We start from the raw sequence: 7,737 nt of genomic DNA, 5'->3' as shown, positions 1-7,737 counted from the left end.
GGAGCGAAGGAAATAGGCAAAGTTTTGGGTCAAAACCCTTCCTTTATCATTGTTACTTTTTTGCATATCTTTCATTCATTTGTTCTATGTCTCTATATCACCGTCCATGTCTCTCATTTCCCTTTCCCCTAACTCTCAGTCTGAAGAAGGGTCTCGACCCGAGACGTCAGCTATTCCTTCTCTCCAGAGATGCTGCCTGACCCGCTGTGTTACTCCAGCTTTTTGTGTCTATCTTCAGTTTAAACCAGCATCTGCAGTTCCTTCCTACATAATACTCCAAGAGTGGCCTTACTAATGCCATGCACATTTTGTACAAGTTCTAACATTTCCATGGATCTAAGCCAGGTTCCTCTGTGAATCCTGATTCTATACTTATTTATTTGCATCCAATTGATCCTTATTTCTTAAGGTTATATGTGATAGGAGAAGAATTAGGCCATTCGGTCCATCAAGTCTACTCCGCCATTCAATCATGGCTGATCTATCTCTCTCTCCTAACCCCTTTCTCCTGCCTTCTCCCCATAACCCGATACATGTACTAATCAAGAATCTATCTATCTCCGCTTTAAAAATATCCACCGACTTGGTCTCCACAGCCTTCTGTGGCAAAGAATTCCACAGATTCACCCCGCTCTGATTAAAGAAATTCCTCCTCGTCTCCTTTATTTGCATTGGATGAATGCCAGAAGGAAACTAAAATGTCTATGGCACAGAGCCTCCTCAAATATTCACACCTTGCTCAATTACATTTTTCATCAGTATAGTTAGGAATGTAAAAGATTTGTTTTTAGATTAGTTTAGAGATACAGTCGAGTCCATGCCAATGGATTTAGAGATATCGAGTCCATGCCAACCAGCGATCCCCGCACACTAACACTATCCTACACACACTAGGGACAATTTACAATTTTTACCATAGCCAATTAACCTACATATCTGTATGATTTTGTTTTACCTCTAGTCCTAGACTCTCTCACTAGTGGAAACATCCTCTCCACATCCACTCTATCCAAGCCTTTCACTATTCTGTACGTTTCAATGAGGTCCCCCCTCTTTCTTCTAAACTGCAGTGAATACAGGCCCAGTGCCGTCAACCACTCATCATAGGTTAACCTACTCATTTTTGGTATTATTTGACCTTTCTTCTCTGGATTTATAGTCATAGAGGGATACAGTGTGGAAACAGGCCCTTTGGCCCAACTTGCCCACACCGGCAACAATGTCACAGCTATACTAGTCCCACCTGCCTGTGCTTGGTCCATATCCCTCCAAACTTGTCCTATCCATGTACCTGTCTAACTGTTTCTTAAACTATGGGATAATCCCTGCCTCAACAACCTCCTCTGGCTGCTTGTTCCATACACCCACCACCCTTTGTGTGAAAAATATACCCCTCGGATTCCAAATAAATCTATTCCCCTTCACCTTGAACCTATGTCCTCTGGTCCTCAATTGCCCTATTTTGGGCAAGAGACTCAGTGCATCTACCAATCTATTCCTCTCATGATTTTGTATACCTCCATATGATCTCCCCTCATCTGCCTGCGCTCCATGGAATAGAGACTCAGCCTACTCAACCTCTCCCTATAGCTCACACCCTCTAGTCCTGGCAACATCCTCGTAAATCTTTTCCGAACCCTTTCAAGCTTGACAATATCTTTCCTATAACATGGTTACTAGAACTGTTCCTAGAACTGAACACAATATTCTAAATGCAGTCTCACCAACATCTTATACAACTGCAACATGACATCCCAACTTCTATACTCAATACTCTGACTGATGAAGGCCAAAGTGCCAAAAGCCTTTTCGGCCAACGTGTCATCGTCCAGGTCAATCAGACCTCGTTCACCATTCAGTGGCCGGTGTTTGGGGCAACTGGTGACTATGTGCTCCACTGTCTGTGTTGGGTCCCCACACTCGCAGGAGGCGCTGTCCACAAGGCCCCACCTCTTCATCGCTACTCCATAGCGTCTGATGCCTGTCCTCAAGTGGTTGAGGGTTGTCCACACTTTCGGGGCAGGTCAATGCCAGGGACGTCCATGGGGTCATTGATGTACTGGTGTAGCCTAGATGGTTCCGCTGACTTCCACTGGTCTCTCCATCTAGTCTTGACCCAGGCTGCCTTAGAAGCGTCAGCCGGTGTTGTGTAGAGCAGCTCTTGGGCTTGCGTGGCAAAGGGGCGCCGTGACTTCAGGTGCACTCGTCGTGGTGTCTCTGTGACGATCCGATGGAGGAGGTGGGATTCACTGGTCTGCGGCTTTCGAGAGAGGGCCAGCGTGGCTGCATCTCGTCTGATGTTGGCTGGGGCGATGCCAGCGAGGACAGGCAGTTGGTTTACTGGGGTGGCTCGTAGGCATACGGAGACAGTCCGCAGGGTGCTGTTGAGGGCAGCAGCCAACTTCTTGGCATGAGGGCTACGGGCGCAGTACTCGGCGGCTGAGAACACCAGGGCCACTGTGGACATGTGCAGTGTCTTCGTCGTGGCTCCCCATGTGGTGCCGGCTAGGCGGCGAATCAGTGCGGCACGGGCGCTTGTCTTTGCCTTGGCACCTTCCAGGTGTTGTTTGAATGACAACGTTCTGTCAAACTTCACACCGAGGTACGTGGGGACAGGCTGGGAGCATAACCGGGCGTTGTCCACCATGACGTTCATCTCGCGGGTCGCTTCCCTGTTGTTGAGGTGGAACATTGAAGATGTTGTCTTACCCATGCTGAGCTTGAGGTGCCAGTTCCTCAGGCATGATCGCAGGATGTTCATATCTTCAGAGAGGCCCTCTTCTGCTGCTTCCCAGGATGGCTTAGTGAGTAGGATGGCCAGGTCATCAGCATAGCCATACTTTGACTGGGTTGCAGGCAGGTCATGGATGTAGATGTTGAACAGCATTGGTGCCAGCACTGAGCCCTGTGGGACGCCGTTCTTAAGTTTCCTCACCCTGCTGCATTGCCCGTTGCTGGTGTATAGCCTGAAGCTGCGGTTGCTCAGCATCTCCATAATGAAGCTCACCATGTGCTTGTCTGGGATGGTTTCCAGAAGCTTCATGTGTAGTTCACGCAGCCAGACAGTATCATATGCAGCTGTGAGGTCCAAGAAGACAGCGCCAGCCTTCTCCCCTGCCTGGAAGCTGTCCTCTATGTCTTGGCAGAGGAGGGTCAACTGGTCCGCCGTTGACCTACCGCTTCGGAAGCCAGTCTGTTCTTTAGGCAGCTGGGGGTCGATCACTGGATTGAGACGTGAGACGTTGGAAATGGCTCCCACACATAAAATCATGGAGCACAGAAACAGTCCCAATGGCCCTTCTCAAACATGCCGACCAACATGTGTCATCCCTTATCATGTATCTGTACACTGTAAATGGCTCGATTGTAAATATGTATGGTCTTAAAGCTGACTAGATAACACACAACAAAAGCTTTTCACTGTACCTCGGTACACGTGACAATAAACTAAACTGAAACGAGGGTCTCGCCCCGAAACGTCACCTATTCCTTCGCTCCATAGATGCTGCCTCACCCGCTGAGTTTCTCCAGCTTTTTTGTCTACCTTCGATTTTTCCAGCATTTGCAACTCTTTCTTAAACAAACTGAAATGAAATGTCTGTTCTAAGCTAATCCCTTTTGCCCACTAGACATAGACATAGAATATAGATGCAGGTGTAGGCCATTCGGCCCTTCGAGCCTGCACCGCCATTCAATATGATCATGGCTGATCATCCAACTCAGTATCCTGTACCTGCCTTCGCTCCATACCCCTGATTCCTTTAGCCACATCTAACTCCCTCTTAAATATAGCCAATGAACTGGCCTCAACTACCTTCTGTGGCAGAGAATTCCAGAGATTCACCACTCTCTGTGTGAAAAATGTTTTTCTCATCTCGGTCCTAAAAGATTTCCCCCTTATCCTTAAACTGTGACCCCTTGTTCTGGACTTCCCCAACATCGGGAACAATCTTCCTGCATCTGGCCTGTCCAACCCCTTAAGAATTTTGTAAGTTTCTATAAGATCCCCCCCTCAATCTTCTAAATTCTAGCGAGTACAAGCCGAGTCTATCCACTATTGGCATATGTCCCACTGAACCTTCCCGAGAAGGTATAGGAGCCTGAATACTGTAACGTCCAGGTTCAGGAGCAGCTTCTTCCCTACAACCATCAGGCTATTAAGCACTACAACCTCCACATAGGTCCTGAACTATGTAAACTTAGCGCATTGTTTCTGCCTTTATTATTATCTATTTATTTGTCTGTCTGTTTTTGACACCCGTACTAATTAGGATTCTGTCAATCTCCACCTTAAAAATATCCATTGACTTGGCCACTGCATCCGTCTGTGGCAATGAATTCCACAGATTCACCAACTGCTGACTAAAGAAATTCCTCCTCAGCTCCTTCCTGAAGGAACGTCCTTTTTATTCTGAGGCTGTGGTCTCTGGTCCTGGATTCTCCCATTAGTGGAAATATCCTCTCCACATCCACTCTATCCAGGCCTTTCATTATTCTGTACATTTCCAAGAGCCCCCTCCACCCCCCCCCCCTCATTCTTCTAAACTCCAGTGAGTACAAGCCCACTGCCATCAAACACTCATCATATGTTAACCCGATCATCCCTGAGATCATTGTCGTTGGCTCTTTGTCTTGTAAATTGTTACTTTTCACCTTCTGTTTGCATTGTTCTGAAATTGTTTAATTAAAACTGTTCAGTTTAATTTAGTTTATTTTACCAGAGCACTACTAAAAGCTTTTGTTGAGTGTTATCCAGTCAGCAGAAAGACAATACATGATTACAATCAACCCGTCCTCAGTGTACAGATACATGATAAAGGGAATGACGTTTAGTTCATGTTTAGTGCAGATTCCACCACTAGAGGGCACTACCAGATTCTGAGTACGTTTGAGTCACAGGTACTGACCTCCCCACCATCGAAGGGATCGACAGGAGTTGCTGCCTCAAAAAGGCAGCCAGCATCATCAGAGACCCACACCACCCTGGCCACACACTCATTTCACTCCTACCACCGGGAAGGAAATTTGGGAATCTGAAAACCAGGTTCAAGAACAGCTTCTTACCCACATCATTTTTTTAAATGTACTTAAACGAAAATAATTTTAATCAACTATACAAAATACAGTACAAAAACAATACCAACAAACTCACCACCATAGTACAATTCTTAAATATCAAATATACTGAGTATTAAACAAGTATGCTACAATGCATTCCACCCCCCACGGAGCCCAGAGGTCCCGGAAATCCCCCAGGACGCCCTTGGACAGCGCGTAGTCCCTCTCTAACACAACCCGGGCACAGACATAACCCTGGAAGAGCGGCAGGCAGCTGGCTCGGGCAGAGCCCTCTTCCGCCTGGCGCCGTGACTTGCTGACGGCCAGCTTGGCCAGATCCAGGAGCAACACAACCAGGACATCCTCGGCCATACCCTCTCCCCTAGGCACAGGGTGTCCAAAGATGAGGATGGTTGGAGAGAAGAACAGCCCGCAAAAGTGGCATGTGGCTGGCGAGTCTGCGAACTGCGAGAGAAACAGGTTGCAGGGAACTCCTCGGTGCAATACCCTCCACCCCAGGTCCCTGATGTAGAGGGGGAGAATCACAGCGTAGAGGGACCCCCACCAGGGGGCGACTGGAAGGCAACACTGACCGCCACTTAGTCTCCGGACGGTGGACCAGGGCGAGGAAGGGCAGGGTGTGGAGGAGGAGCCTGTACAGGACACGCCTCCCTGCATCTCAGAGGGAGATGAAGGGTGTCGAGGAAAGGTGGTTCATGTTGTGTGGGACCGGCTCCCGGGAAGGATTACGGCGCCAGGGTCCGACGAGTACTTCCGGCTGAGCGGGGGTTTGTTCAGCCACAGGTACTCCACAAGTTTGAGCCCCCCCGACACCCGGTGGGGTGGGACAAGGGCCGGCTGCTCTCACGCCAGGGCTGTCGCCCTCCGCCGGCAGAGGGTACGCCAGGTCGACGGCAACCAGGTTCCAGACTCTCAACAAGTCCCGGTAGAAGCCGGACATCCTCTGCAGAACGGCACAGCTGATACCCACCACCGGGATCCGCGTACCACCTTGAAGGCAGCGGCCCTGTTGGAAATAGTGCATCGCCAGCACGTGCCACCAGGGAGGGTAGTGAAGTCAAGTCAAGTCAAGTTTATTCGTCACATACACATACGAGATGTGCAGTGAAATGAAAAGTGGCAATGCTCGCGGACTTTGTGCAAAAAGACAAACAAACAAACAACCAAACAAACTATAAACACAATCATAAACACACACATATTCTTTTACATATTAAATATTGGAAGGAAAAACGTTCAGTAAAGTTATTCCCTGGTGAGATTTACAGTCCGAATGGCCTCTGGGAAGAAACTCCTTCTCAACCTCTCCGTTCTCACAGCATGGCAACGGAGGCGTTTGCCTGACCGTAGCAGCTGGAACAGTCCGTTGCATGGGTGGGAGGGGTCTCCCATGATTTTATTGGCTCTGGAGTTGCACCTCCTGATGTATAGTTCCTGCAGGGGGGCGAGTGAAGTTCCCATAGTGCATTCGGCCGAACGCACTACTGTCTGCAGAGCCTTCTTGTCCTGGGCAGAGAAATTCCCAAACCAGATGGTAATATTTCCGGACAAGATGCTTTCCACATCCGCTGCGTAGAAGCACTGGAGGATCCTCGGAGACACTCTGAATTTCCTCAAATGCCCTGAGTTCAGGTATCTCTGCAGCGTCCTTAGGCAGAGAGCCGGCAACTGGGTGCGAATGCACACCAGCGACTGACCGCCCTCCTTGATCGCGAGACTCAGGACCGCTGAAGAGACCACCAACTTCCTCTGGATGTTCCGATGGGACCAAGGTCATGGAAGCCACTAGTTGGTTAATGGCCAACGCCCTGCAGGTAGGAAAGCACCCTGAGGAGACCAGACCAGCCCCCCAGCCGGGCAATGACTTTCGTCTTCGGTTCCTGCCCGTTCACTAGCCAGGTCTCCACCACGGGAATCAGTTAGATACCCCACAACCATTGGGCTCTTGAACAGTGGTGCAGCGGTAGAGATGTGCGGCACGGTGGCGCAGCGGTAGAGTTACTGCCTTACACCGCTTACAGCGCCAGAGACCCGGGTTCGATCCCAACTACGGGTGCTGTCTGTACGGAGTTTGTACATTCTCCCCATGACCTGCGTGGGTTTTCTCTGAGATCTTTGGTTTCATAGAAACATAGAAAATAGGTGCAGGAGGAGGCCATTCGGCCCTTCGAGCCAGCACCGCCATTCAATATGATCATGGCTGATCATATTGCAGTGTCCTTTTTGGTCAGCTGCCGCAGTGTGGAGCTTAGTTCACTGAGGTTCGGTATGAACTTTCCGAGATAGTTTACCATGCCCAGAAAACGTTGTAGGCCTTTCATGTCTGTGGGGGCAGGTATTTATGTGATGGCAGTAGCTTTTTCGGATCGGGTTTGAGGCCATCAGGAGTGAAGATGTGGCCGACGTAGGAGACCACTGGAACCCTGAACTTGCACTTGTCAGGATTGAGCTTGAGGTTGATCTTGCGAGCGCGCTGCAAGATGAGCCTGAGATTGTGATCGTGTTCCGCTGCGTCATTGCCATACATGAGGTTATCGTCGACAATGATGGCACAAGGTAGACTTCAGTGGCTGAGTTGATTCCGAATGGCATTCTCAGAAACTTATATCTGCCGAATGGGGTGTCAAATGTGATGAGGTTTGATGACTTCTTGTCCAG

This window comes from Amblyraja radiata, chromosome 1 (genome assembly GCF_010909765.2).
Source record: "Amblyraja radiata isolate CabotCenter1 chromosome 1, sAmbRad1.1.pri, whole genome shotgun sequence".
Lineage (NCBI taxonomy): Eukaryota > Metazoa > Chordata > Chondrichthyes > Rajiformes > Rajidae > Amblyraja > Amblyraja radiata.
Note: the sequence above shows the minus strand (reverse complement) of the source record.